This window comes from Xenopus tropicalis, chromosome 2, assembly GCF_000004195.4.
Source record: "Xenopus tropicalis strain Nigerian chromosome 2, UCB_Xtro_10.0, whole genome shotgun sequence".
NCBI classification, from domain to species: Eukaryota; Metazoa; Chordata; class Amphibia; order Anura; family Pipidae; genus Xenopus; species Xenopus tropicalis.
In genome coordinates this window covers 108444879-108459160 of record NC_030678.2, presented here as the reverse complement: position 1 = coordinate 108459160, position 14282 = coordinate 108444879, and the positions used below count along the sequence as shown (strand labels likewise).

Below are 14282 nucleotides of genomic sequence, written 5' to 3'. Positions count from 1 at the left end.
CAGCTAATCGGCCCGTGTATGTGGACTACCGACGGGCAGTTCTCGATCGGGCAGTTTAAAAAAATCTAGTTGGATTGGGGACCGCATCGGCTCGTTTATGTGGTCCCTGGACAAACTTTGCCTATACCTGTCATTACAATTTATTACAATTAGCCTAGATTCTCCCGATATCGCCCACCTGTAGGTGGGGCATATCGTGATCTGAAGGTGTATGGGCACCTTTACCTTGAGATTTTAGACTCATGGTGGCATTAGAGGGTACCAGTGTTTATTGTGCGAACAGGGGCCAGACTTTTGACAATTTAGGAAGAAGACGATAATTGTATTTTAACAGAGTTTCAGAATATGTAGATTAATTAAGATAAATTAGGAGTAGACAATGGGTCACAAAGAACAAAAGGAATATTGAGTTTTGGTCCAGTGTTTTAATAGAGGCAAAACTGCAAATTCAGGAGAAGATAATGGGGAAAATTGACCAAATGTAATGTCAAGGTTTTAGGCTCTTATTTTCACTTTGGCATCAGAGGATCTCTGTTTTTTGTGCAAACTGGGGCCGATATCGGGCCTAAAATTGCCCAGATATCGGTCAGGCAGGTTTAATCTTCTCATCACATCATTGTTGTGGTCCTCGGTCTGACAGCCCATGTACCCGCCGTTTTAATTCAGTCATTGGCCTTCTCTAAATGAGCGCACCTTAAAGGAGAAGGAAAGTCAAAATCTATTAAGCACACTATTAAATAGTACTACTATTGCTGTGTAAAAACGCTATATTCCTATAGATAGGACAAAGCCCCCCGGGGCCCTCTCCCCTAAATTCATGGGCAAACAACTTTCCCTCCCCCCTCACCCATATATCTCCCTTCCATTGTCCTTTTTTCTCAATACATGACTGTAACAGATGACAAATGTATAAATAAGGATATAACATGCTTTACTGTGCTCTGTTCATTTGTGGAAATTAAACTGCTAATCCCTTTCCCTCTTTCTTTCTGTACCCCCCAAATCTTTCAATAAAAATTGTAAGTTACAAAAAAAACGCTATATTCCTGGCTTGCCTAATGAAAGATTTACAGAGATACACATACTAGAACCTACATACTTGTTTCAGTGAATGGCGCCGACATCTTGTCCAGTGTGTCTGTATGGGCTGAAAAGCACAAGCCACCCCCCCCTCCGATCCCTGCTCCTGCCACAAAGCCTCTGCTGCTCCCCGCTCCTGCCATAAACCCCCCCAAGCTCCCCACTCCTGCCACAAACCCCCCCAAGCTCCCCGCTCCTGCCACAAACCCTCCACCGCTCGCCGCACCCTGCCCCCCGCTCCCCCACCTACTTGTCACAGAGTTCTCCGACGCTGCGTCGCCATGGCAACCGGACGCTCCTGCTGTGTGCGCATGCGCCGCCTGCAGTAACAAGTCGCCAAGTCTTGAAGGAGCGATGCATTATGGGAGCGATGCATTTTGCCTGTTTGGCTTCTGATCTTCTGAATGGGTGAAGTATGGGAAGACTTAAGGGCACTATTGAGACAACTGAAGGTATGCCTGCAGCTTGAGATTAACTCTTTATTAGCCTTTCCTTCTCCTTTAAAGGGATACTGTCATGATTTTTATGGTATGCTTTTTATTTATAAATTACACATAGCAAATGATTCACTCTACCATTTAAAATTTTATTATTAAACCAACAAATGTATTTTTTTTTGGTTGTAATATTGGTGTGTTGGCAGCCATCTCAGTGCATTGTGCCTGAGTCTGAGCATTCAGAAAGAGCCAGCACTACACATTAGAACTGCTTTCAGGTAACCTATTGTTTCTCCTACTCCCATGTAACTGAAGGAGTCCCAAGCCGGACTTCTTTCTATTGAGTGCTTTTCTGATATCTACTGGGAGATGCTATCTTGCTCCCTTCCCATTGTTCTGCTGATCGGCTGCTGGGAGGGTGGGTGGTGATATCACTCCAACTTGCTGCTCAGCATTAAAGTGTGACTGAAGTTTATTAGAGCACAGGTCACATGGCTGTGGCACCCTGGGAAATGAAGAATATGGCTAGCCCCATGTGAAATTTCAAAATTAAATATAAAAAAGTCTATTTGTGTTTTTGAAAAATGGATTTCAATGCAGGATTCTACTGGAGACGTTCTATTAACTGATGCATTTGAAAAAAAACATGTTTTCTCTTGACAGTATTCCTTTAAGAAGTACCTCACAATTTTTTATACCCAGTTCATGTTTGATATTGGTATACAGTGTACTTCAAAAAATGTGCGCTTATTTATGAAAACATTTCAAAATAAAAGAACTTAATGAACGTGAAAAACAAACTCAGACACAGTGAAATCACATCCTCCTTTGAGTCTACCGAATTTCAAATTTTGAAAGCTCAAACTGGAAATTAGGTTGAAATCTGTATGAACTTTACAGCTTTTAGCTGCAAAATGTTCTCATTCGCCTTATGAAGTTTTTTGTGTTTAATAAATCTCAAAAATTCAAGATGTGGAAATTTGCTGCTGCAAATTTATTTTTTTTTTTTGTAATTCTTTCTTTATTGGTTTTTTCAGTAAAGGGGTACAGAAAGGAAGAAGGACGGGGGAAAAAGAAACAACAAACAGACATTGGGGGATTGCAGACATAGACACACTTAGGGGCTGATTTACTAACCCACGAACGGGTCGAAATGAGTCCGATTGCGTTTTTTTCGTAAAGATCGGTATTTTGCGATTTTTTTTCGTATGTTTTGCGATTTTTTCGGCGTCTTTACGAATTTTTCGTTACCAATTGCGATTTTTCCGTAGCGTTAAAACTTACGCGAAAAGTTGCGCCTTTTTCGTAGCGTTAAAACTTAAAAGGTGCGAAGTTTCGCGTAAGTTTTAACGCTACGAAAAAAGCGCAACTTTTTGCGCAAGTTTTAACGCTACGAAAAATCGCAAGATTTTACGCAACTTTCGTAATGGCTACGAAAAACTCGCGTTTTTACGCAAAAATCGTATTGGTAACGAAAAATTCGTAAAGACGCCGAAAAAATCGCAAAACATACGAAAAAGTCGCAAAATGTTCGTTTTCAAGTCGGAACTTTTCCAATTCGGGTCGGATTCGTGGGTTAGTAAATCAGCCCCATAGTGTCGGTAAGTATATAAAACTTTTATATAAACAGGGAAAGTTATGCATTCTATGATAACATGTTATAATTTAACAATCATTCTTTTACACAATCATGGGGTGTGAACCTTGAGGTTGGTCGGGTTGGGTGGAAAAGCTTATGAAGGTAATGATAATGGAAATGGAAGGGGTCATAGTGGGTTTGGATTTAGGTCATGAAATGAGTTATATTGTATACCAGGTGGACCATGTTTTCCTTAATTTAGTAAACGTTCCTTGTCTCATGGCTTTGATTTCTTCGAATTTTTTTATTTCTTCCATTGTAGACAACCATTCTGAAATGGTAGGAGGGATGTTTTGGAGCCACTTCCTAGGTATTAGGGATTTGGCAGCTTGAATCATAAAAAGTAACAATTGGTTTGTGACCACTTGTTTGGTAGTAGAGTCATAGTGTAATACTATTAGGGCTGGAAGATTGACCTTTGGGTGTATTGGGGCTATTTTTTGCATTGTTTCCAATACCTTGGACCAAAAGTTCTTAATTCCTAGACAATCGAACCAGATATGTTTATACGTGCCCTTTTGGTTTTGACATCTCCAACACATTTTGGATACATTTCGGAACATTTTGTTTAGTCTAACCGGGGTATAGTACCATTGAGATATCAATTTGTAATTGGTTTCTTGGGTTTTAGAAGCTATTGAACTTTTGTGCATTGACCTGTAGATCTGTTGCCATGTTTTGGGGTCTATGTTTATCCCCAAGCATGTCTCCCATTTGTTTTCCAAAGCTTCATCTTGGTTAAGCGTATTTATTATTAACCCTTTATAAAACCTAGATAAGGGTTTTTTTATTTTCCCCGGTGAAGACATCATTTGTTCCCACCATGTGGGTTCTCTAATTGCTTTAGTTAGATTCCTGCTATTGCAGTAGTGGTGTAGTTGTCTATAACACCATGCGTCCCTTGGAAGGGTTTTTTTTGATCTCTGTATTGTTTTTAAGGGGAGGATTCCTTTGTCTGATATTAGGTCTGTTAGGACTGTGGGTCTGTTATTAGTCATTGCCCAGTGGTCGTAAGTTCTTTTCTCTAGGCTAGGAGGGAAGTCAAGATTGTCTATAAGTGGTGTAGTGGGAGAAGGGTGAGGAGATATTTCCCACACATCTCTTATCTCAAACCAAGTCTTTAACGTGGCCCCAATCAACGGGTGGTGATGTAGCTCCTGGGGAATATTTGATGGGAGAGCCCAGATTAGATTATACAAGGGAATGTTACACCATTGCTGTTCTAGATCTAGCCAGATCTTCCCTTTGTCTTTGCCTAATTTCCACAGGAGTATACGTTGTAAGTGGGTTGCAACATAATACAGGTATATATCTGGAACTGATAGCCCTCCTCTGTCTTTGTTTAGAATTAGTTTGCTATACTTGTGTCTAGGTTTCTTGTTATTCCAAATGAATCTAGAGATTCTTGCTTTTATTTTACAGAAAAAGGCTTTAGGTATCTTGATAGGTAAAAGTTGGAGAAGATATAGGATTTTGGGTGTGATTACCATTTTGACTATTTGTATACGCCCGAACCATGACAGTTTATTGTTGTTTTCCCATTTCTTTAAAGTATTTTCTATTTCGGTTAGGAGAGGTATAAAGTTGTGTGAATATAGGGATGGGAGGTCTTTTGTTATGTTCGCTCCCAGATGTCTTATGGAATTTTTGGCCCATTGGAAGGGGAAGTTGCCTTCAATCTGCTTCTGTTCTTTTATGGGTAGATTAATATTCAGTGCTTCAGATTTGCTAGCGTTAATTTTAAAATTTGAGACTTCTCCGAATTTTTTCAGGAGGTTCATTATATTAGGGAGGGCAATATGGGGCCTGGTAATGAATAGGAGGAGGTCGTCAGCAAAGGCTATAGCTTTGTGCTCTTGTTGATTTATTGTTAGCCCAGTTATGTTGGTATCTAGTCTAATATGTGATAGCAGTGTTTCCATGACTAAAATGAATAGAATCGGTGATAGGGGGCATCCCTGTCTGGTTCCGTTGCATATGTGGATTACTGGGGATAAGGTTCCATTAATTCTGATTCTTGCTGTTGGATTTGAATAAAGAGCTAGTATTTTCCCAGTTGTTTGTTCGCCTAAACCAAAACCTAGTAAAGTATGTTTAAGAAAGTCCCACGACACCCTATCAAAGGCTTTTTCAGCATCGGTTGTGAGGAGCATACTAGGTATTTTTGCCTTTTGTGCATGATATATTAGGGAGATTAATCTGGAAGTGTTGTCTTTACCTTCTCTTTGGGGGACAAATCCGGATTGGTCCGGATGGATTAGTTCTGGTATGATATTTTTAAGCCTATTTGCTAGTAATTTAGCGTATATCTTAAGATCAGTGTTGATCAGCGAAATTGGTCTATAGCTGCCGCATAAAAGGGGGTCTTTGTTGGGTTTAGCTATTATAGTTATGTGCGCCTCTTTTGCTTGGCTTGGGAATGTTTGATCTGAGTTAATGGAATTAAAATACGTGGTAAGATATTTAGTTAAGTCTTCCTGGAACTGTTTATAATAGGATGCACCGAATCCGTCAGGGTCTGGGCTTTTATTGTTTGGGAGTTCTGTTATAATTTTGTTTATTTCTAGAGTAGTGAAGGGTTCTTCTAATGTTAAGACTTGTGCTCTAGATAATTGGGGAAGGTGTGCTGAGAGTATGAATTGTTTTACTTTGTCAGTGTCTGAACTATTGTTAATTTCTGATTTCATTTTGTATAAGCTTTGGTAAAATTCCTGAAATGCTGCAGCTATTAGTTTTGTACTATGGTGTAATTTTTGGTTTTTATCCTTTATAGCTGTAATATGGGCTTTATCTTGTCTGCTTTTCAAAATTTGTTGCATTTGCTATTATACTCGTAGAAGCGTTGTCTAGTTCCTAGGTAAGCTTTATAGGTTTTTATATCTAGTAAAGCCTTCAGGGTTACTCTTTTGGAAGTTAGAAGTTGATGGGTTTGTTTTGCTAGGGAATGTTTGTGTACTTTTTCTATTGTACGAATTTCATGGATTAGGTTTTCTATTTCTTTATTCCTTTCTTTTTTTATTTTAGAGCACAAGGCTATAAGGTGACCTCTCAAGACACATTTATGTGTTTCCCATAAGATGGCTGGGTTCGTTTCAGGTAAGTCATTCTCTTTAAAGTATTGTTTGATGTGGTTATGTATTGTATCTATATTTTCCTGCTTAATGAGTATGTGTTCATTTAATCTCCATAGAAATTCTGGTTTAAGGGTGTTGGGAATCTCAAAAAGTATTGTAACTGGGGCATGATCAGAGATAGTAATTTGTTCTATGTTAGCTATTTTTAAGAAGTGTAACCAGTTTTGTGACATCCATATATAGTCTATACGTGCGTAACTATCATGTACCGAGGAAAAATGTGAATAGTCCCTTTCTTTAGGGTTTAGACATCTCCATGTATCGATTAGATTTAGGTTGTGAAAGATGGTTTTCACTTTTTTTAAGGTTTTGTAGGAGATATTGTATTTGTTAGAGGAGGAATCTATTAACGGGTTCAGGGGGAGGTTTAAATCCCCTCCTAGTATCAGTAGGCCTTCCGTGAATGCTTCGAGTTGGTTGGCTATTTCAGTAAGTAAACTTAGTTGGCCTTGATTGGGCAAGTAAATATTAGCTAATGTAACCGTTATGTTAGCTAATTTACCTTTTATAAAAAGGTACCGGCCATTTTTGTCTTTCATGGTTTCGGTATGAATGAAAGGTATATCTTTATGGATCAGTATCATAACTCCTAATGATTTCTTTTCAGGATTATTGCTGGTAAAGGTTTGTGTATATATTTTAGGTGTGATATAGGGTTGGTTCCCCGATTTGAAATGTGTTTCTTGTATGAAAACTATTTTGGCTCCCAACCTATTGCATTCACGCAAGACCTGTGATCGTTTAACCGGTTCATTTAACCCATTGACATTGTATGAAATAAGAGAACAGGTTGCATTAGATGACATATTAATTTTTTTTAACATTTTGGCTTATGCATGTCTGGTACCATGTGTACAGTATAATATAGTAATAACCTGGTATTTTTGTAGGCATAGTAATGCATAATAGGGAGTGGGATAAACTTATAAAACTTAAGGTAAAACTTATGTACATTGGCTTGGCATTTGACTTTAGTACCTTGTTGAAAACCGCTCTTTGTAGTGTGGGGGTTGGCTTACCCCACATAATAAGAGCCATATAGTTTGCTGTGTTAACTATGTTAACTGGGGGGGTTGGTGGTGGACCCACAGACCGAGTGGGTCTAGCATTGTTATGTGTCATTAATAAGCACAATAATTGACACTGCCGATTAATACAGAAAAAAAATAGTAACAGTATTAACATTTTAACATGGGGTTAGGAAATAATATACCATTACCCACTGATAGCTTGTTAGACATAAAGCTCAGCTTAGGCTCTCTTTTGATCATTCCTTTGTTCTTTTGGGGGTTGCTTTTAAATTATAGTCCTTGAGGAGTCTGTGCTTCGGTGTTCTAGGTGTGAGTCTCTGAGCAGGGACTTCTCTCCATTCGCTGTCAGTATCTACGTCTGGCTGGGCAAGCTCTTCCTCTTCTCCCATCCAGCCTGGTAGAGTTGTAGTTTACTGAAAAATTCTTTAGTGTCTTTAGGCGATCTGAGAGTGTATTGCTGGCCATTTTTAATTGTTATCAGGCAAAACGGAAAGCCCCATCGATACAGCATGTTGTTGGCTTTCAGTAAGTCTGTTAAGGGCTTTAACTGTTTCCTTCTGATTAAAGTTATCTGGAAAGGTCTTGGAATAAGGAGATCTTTTGATCTTCAAAAGTTATTTTAGTAATTGACCTCGCCTTGGTAAGGATTTCTTCCTTAGTCTGGAAGTCATGTATACAACATAGAATATCGCGCGGAGCCTCTGGGGGAGCATTCCTGGGTTTAATGACCCTGTGTTCCCGGTCTATTTTTATCTCAGTTAGTAGTTCTCTTTCCAGGATGCCATTAAATATTTGTAATAAGGCTGTGTGGATTTCGTCTTTAGTGATAGTCTCTGGTACTCCTCTGACTCGTATGTTATTTCTCCTGCTTCTGTTCTCAATATCATCTATGTGTCGGTTTGCTTCTTCTAGCTGTGACTTTTGTGTGTGGATTATACCCCAAAGTTTCTTTTGGTTTCGTAAAACAGTACCTTGCTTTTGTTCCAGCGCGAAGGTTCTGTCCGCCATATTTGAAAGGTCCGTTTTTATTTCTTGCAGTTCGGCTCTTAGACTGTCGGTCGATTCGCGTAGCAGGTTTTTGATGTCATCCTTCGTTGGAAGTGCTTTCAGGTAAGTTTGAAGGGATATTTCGCTATCGCTTTCTGGGTCAGAGGAGTCTTGAACTTGCTGTTCTTGAGTGTGATCTTCTGTGTCAGCCGCCGGCGCCATTTTGTGCGTATCTCGGTCGGCTCTAGATTGTTTAAATATAGGTGCTATGCCTTTATCCGGAGGTAAAGATTTTTCCATCACTTGCCTCTCGCGTTCCGGTTTATTTTTATGGGTTTTCCCCATGTTTTTGCAGATTAATCGGCTTTGTGTCTCTGTTTTGTGCGGAGCACGTCTAGTATGCTGCCATTCAGCTCCGTGGTCAGCCACACCCCCCGCTGCTGCAAATTTATTAAATCCACTTCAAATTATGATCTACCCTTGTATGTATGTATAACTTTATTTATAAAGCGCTACTTATGTACGCAGCGCTGTACAGTAGAATACATTAATATAAACAGGGGTATTAAAATAGATAAATACAAAGTATTACTATAAGCACAAATAAATACAAGATACAGTTGCAATAAGTTAAGAGTCTGAATAAGTTTAGAGTTTGTAATAAAATTGTCCAAGGTATCTTTTACATAAAACTGTATGTGTTCTATAAAAGGTTTCAATCCCAAATCTGCTTAAAACCTGTTAATGGAAGACATTAAGCTCATACTGTAACAGGTTAATGACTTTTAACATCTGTTGCTCTTCCTTGGATATATTTATCATTGAATAATTGGGCCCCCTTTTCACCTACCAAAATTCTCTCTGTTGCCCCCTCTATCCCATCCAACACTGAAGCTATCAGAGTTCAAATATTGAATTTCTGGCACCATGAGTAAAATAGCTCCCAAGTTTTGTAATGTAACTTGTTTTCTGTCTACTCTGTTAACTGATAAGCCTTTATTAGTTAAGGTTTACCTCTCAAAATCCATGCCACCAAAGCAAACTTTGCCAGATTTGGATGTATGAGGGTATAGAGACAGAAGCTTTTGATGCATGCAGAGGAACTCTGAATGGATGATCTACTGTTGCCTTTTCTTCTTTGATTTTCTTTTATGTTTTCCCCAGAAGAATTGGAGAGAACACATATGCTTTAGAAAAATGCCATTTAATTGAAAATGCACCCACAAAGGCTGCTTTTTTGTTCAGGAACCATGAACAATAAACTGTGACTTTTTGATTCATTTCTATCTTAAGGTCTATTGAAAAATGTCATTTTTTTCTTGGATTAGATTGAAGATCTCCTGATGAATTTCCCAATACTGACAACTTCCTGGTCAAGTGATCAACCAACAAATTTTCCCTCTGTGATACATATGTGACATTTGGATGCAGCATAAACTGGGCTCAGTCAAATATAGTCTTGGTCAAATACAATAGATCTGATGATTTGTTTCCTCCTTGATGAGGATGAGAGAGTTTCTCTCTGTAATATTGTCTAACCTCACCATGACTATCAAATGATTAATAAAATGTTGAAATCCTTACAGATCTAGATACACTGCTCTTAACTAATCTAATTGGACGATTTCCTGCTTTCTCTCTTTGATAGGGCACCCTGAGTTTGAAAATCTTTCAGTGAACTCCCTACGCTAACTGTGGTTAGGATCTTCCACTTTGTATTACTAAGAGGCAGAGGAATTTCTGAATTGCAGGCCCTATCAACAGAGAGAGAGAGTTTAGCGTTTATGAAGACAGCTGGATAATTTTATTTGCATTGCTGTTATCTAAATTCCATTGTTTTAGAAAATTCATCTGCAGAGGCCTGCTGTAAATTCTCACACAATTTACTGATTCTAGAGTTGCTATCATTTTCTTACACAACTGTGCTGTAGTGATTAGGTGAAGATTCAAATTTTGAACATTTCTTCTGAACATCTAAAAGTATGTTGCCTGGCAGATTTACAAAAAATTCTATGATGTCTAGTAAAATGCCCAGTAACTTGTCTGTAACATTGTGAGTCTAAGCTGCTTTTACTAAGGAAAATCTATCCCATACCCATGGCAGCAGGTCTCCTGCACCATTTTGGATCTTGAGTTTTAAGCTTGACATCTTTCTTGAGTCCTTAAAAAGGTGGAGTTCTGAACTTGAACCAGGATTGTCTTGCATATGACTTGCCTGTACTTGGCCTGTACTGCTTAGCTTCCCTAAAAGAAGTTCCAGAAGATCAAAAATCGTTTTTCTCTTCTGTGTTGGGAAAGAAAAGCTGATTAGGAGCTAAAATTTTAGAGATTACTTGATCCAGCCTAGTCCGGAATAGTAGGTTACTCTTGAAGGGCAAGCACAAATCAAGTTTGCATTGAGTTTCCGCTAACTAGTACCTTAACCACAGTGATCTATTAGCAGCTACCACCAGGCTAATAGCTTTAGCAGCTAATTTTCTCTTTCTCCACACCTGTCCAAACGGCCCTCTCTTGTAAGAACAATACCTGGTTTGCAGATTCTCCCAGTAACCATAAAGATTTCCTCAGAATCAAATCTTGTCTTCTTTCCATTGCATCCTTTAAAGGACAAGTCAACCCAAAATGTCATACTTTGCCTAATAATAGAAAAATAAATTCTAAGCAACTTTGCAATATGCATTTATTATAATTTATAATGGTTTTTGAGTTATTTGTATATATAATTGCAATTAAAAGCAGTGTTTTTCTGTCCTTTTCTATTCCCTGCTCTGGTGGCTCTGACTGTTGAAACAATGTAACACAAGGCCTTGCTGGAGAAGACTGACCTTTACAACATTGTTTAAGAAGTAACAACCAGAAGTTTAGCAAATGCTGCTTTTAATAGCGATTACATTTACATATAGTTTTTAAAGCACTAAAAAATGTTAACAAATTCATATTGGAAAGTTGTTTAGAATCTTTTATTAGGCAAAAACTTATTTTTGGGGTTGACATGCCCTTTCAGGACACTTCCTTATCTTCTGCCAATATTTTAATGTCTGGTCACACGTGTAATAGCCACATCTTCTTTAGGAGTCACTAACTTTCATTAGAGGAGAGACACAGACAGGAGAAAAAAAAGATGGAGGTAGGGACAGCTTATGTATTTCCTGTCCTTTTTACACAAAAGGGATTTTCCCTTTAGGTGTCCACTGCCATATGGATGAAACAGAAAAATGATCATCAGGTGGCAACCCTAAGCAGAATGTACCTTCAAATATTTAAAATATGAAAACCAGGGCATCTCAGCAGGCATGCAATAAATTTGGCGTGGGGGGGCAGACCTGCTGTAGGGGTCCTGGGTAATTTTAGAAAAAAAAATTGACCATTTTGCTCATCTTTTTAAAGATTTGCACATTTTTTCCAATTCTAGGAACAGTTGTTGTTGGGCTGTTTTTGGAATTTCATGATAAATCCCAAGTTGATCCCATTTTATTGTCTAGTATTTAAGTAGAATTTAGCTTTTTTTCTTAAAAGTTCAGCTACCGTATCTGCCCCCCCCACTTTTGCCTTATGACACGTCCCTATCATGTTATTGATTGGGGAATGCTGCTACCCTTTTAAAATACTTCAATGAGTTCGGGAAATAGCATGGAATACCAACGAGATGACCAACTCGAGGAACAGCTGTTGCTAGGCACACTGGTTTTTCTACACCCAGACTTGTACTTGTCTAAAAGGCCCACAAAATGTTTGATACAACCCTGAAAAATGTGCAAAGTTTAATATAATTAAAATAGTAAATCTCAAATATACATATATACATATTTAGTTGAAGCTTATTTTAGTATAAATGCATTTAGGATGGATACTGGACGCCTTTTACAATGCAACAAAATGGCTAAAAATCCGAATCCAACAATTCACCAATTAGATTATGTAGAAGTCAATGTCAGGTGTCTCTTCTCTTCCCTGGAGGATCCTTTGCGTCAAAACGGTTTTCTGATTTTTGACACTGCTATTTTGTGCGGCAGAAAAAGTAGTGGTTTCAGTGCGACAATTAAAGAAAAACGAATTTATACTTACTTTCCCTCAGTCCCGAAGGCAGCACTTACTTAGAGAGAGTTGTGTAGCAGTACATCAAGGGGGGGTATTTTTACAAGCAGAATAAAACACTGTGTTTGCGAATGCTACTTCAACAGGGGTACCCACATTCACACAGTAATGTTCCGCAAATGTTCTGAAACTTTCCCACAAGCTGTTCTACATATCTGGTTCACAGAAGTGCCTCCAACTTCTGCCTGTGAGGCTAACACTGCCCTGGTAGAATGCACCTTCAGATCTGGAGGTACTGATCTTCCTGAAGCAGAATAAGCTATGGAAATTGCAAGTTTTATCCACCTGGCAATGGAAGTCTTTGAGGCACTTTTCCCTTTGTTACTTCTCCAAAAAGAAACGAAAAGGTTGTGAGATATACGAAAAGGTTTGACCCTCTTCATATAGAGCAAAACACTCTTCTGGCATCCAGTAAATGCAGTTTTTCCTCCACCTTATTCTTTGATTTTGCAAAAAAGGCTGGAAGAATGACTTCAAAGTTCCTATGAAAATTGGAGGAAAGGTGATACAGGAAAGCTTCTTCCAGAGGTTCAGAGGGCACATCTTGCGAAGCTTTTAACACAATGTCTAAGTCCCATTTGGAAGTTAAGTTATTTGTCTTAGCTAATTTCTGATATCCTTGACAAATCTCCTGATTAATGGATGCCCTGAAAGCTGATAGGGCTGCAATGTGGACCTTGAGTGTATTTGGAGCAAATTTTTTCTTGAAGCCGTCATGTAACAAATCTAGGATGATTGAAACTGGAACATCCTCCGGTGTCAATTTCATCGTCTAAGCACCACTTCCGTAAACAGGACCAAATTCTCTGATAAATTCCCTTTTTTTTTTCTTTTCCTACATTGCAACAGGATTTCAATTACCGGTGAAGATAGTCCTTGTGCTCTCATAACCCTTTCAGTCTCCATGCTGTAAGACACAGAACTGCAGGGTTTGGATGAAAAATTGGTCCCTGGCACAAAAGAATTTCCTTCACTGGAAGGAGCCAAGGAGGGCTCATAGAGAGCTGGAGGAGGCTGGAGTACCAATTCCTTCTGGGCCAGGCAGGAGCAATTAGGATCACCTCTGTATAACAAAGTGCAATTTTTTTTGATTACCCTTGCTAGCATAGGGATTGGTGGAAAGACATAGGCTAAGCTGAAGTCCCAGGATTGGACAATTGCGTCCACAGCTTCCTCTCCCTGACCTGCTGTCAGAGAAAAAAACTTTTGATGCTTTGCATTGTATCTTGAGGCCATGAGGTCTATCACTTGAGTTTGCAAATCTGAAGAAATGTCTCTTGGCCTAAACTCCACTCTCCCGGAAGTATCGACCTGCAGCTTAAAAAATCTGCTTGAATATTGCTGCAACCAGAAATGTGGTGTGCTAGTAGACTTTTTAGATTTATATAATAAGCCGCTGCCATATTGTCTGTATGTATTAAAACATTTTGACTTCTTAGGATTGTTTTTAAGGCAAGTAGGGCTCTCAATACTGCTTCTAATTCTAAAGAGTTAAGTCTGATGAACAATTCCTTCTTCCCAGGCGGGCTCCCCAACCTTTGCCACTTGCGTCTGTTGTGATAACTAGGGGAGAATCTGGAAATAGGGAAGAACCTTTTGAAAGATTCCTTGGTTGTAGCCACCACGTGAGGGATTCTTTTATCTCTCGTGGAACATAGAGTGATGCCTTCTGATGGTCCCAAACGGAGTTTATGTATTTTTGTAGATCTTTCATGTGAGCGCGCCCCCACGGAACTGCTTCTATTACTGCTGAAAAAAGACCCAGAATTACTAGACCTTGCATTACAGACGAAATACTTCTGTCCTGAAATTCATGCACTTTTTGTCTGATCTTTTTTCTGGAGGAAGGAAAATTCTGTGTTCCATATCATTCCCAAAA

At 38.8% G+C, this 14282-nt stretch overlaps 1 long non-coding RNA gene across 1 annotated transcript; it reads left to right on the top strand.

Moving 5' to 3' along the window:
- The first annotated feature begins 6131 nt into the window (after nt 1-6131).
- On the top strand, nt 6132-9813 carry LOC116408697. Its single transcript, XR_004221159.1, has 3 exons — nt 6132-6252; nt 8360-8431; nt 9637-9813. It is a non-coding gene; the product is annotated as an uncharacterized LOC116408697 (long non-coding RNA).
- Nucleotides 9814-14282: the final 4469 nt, after the last annotated feature.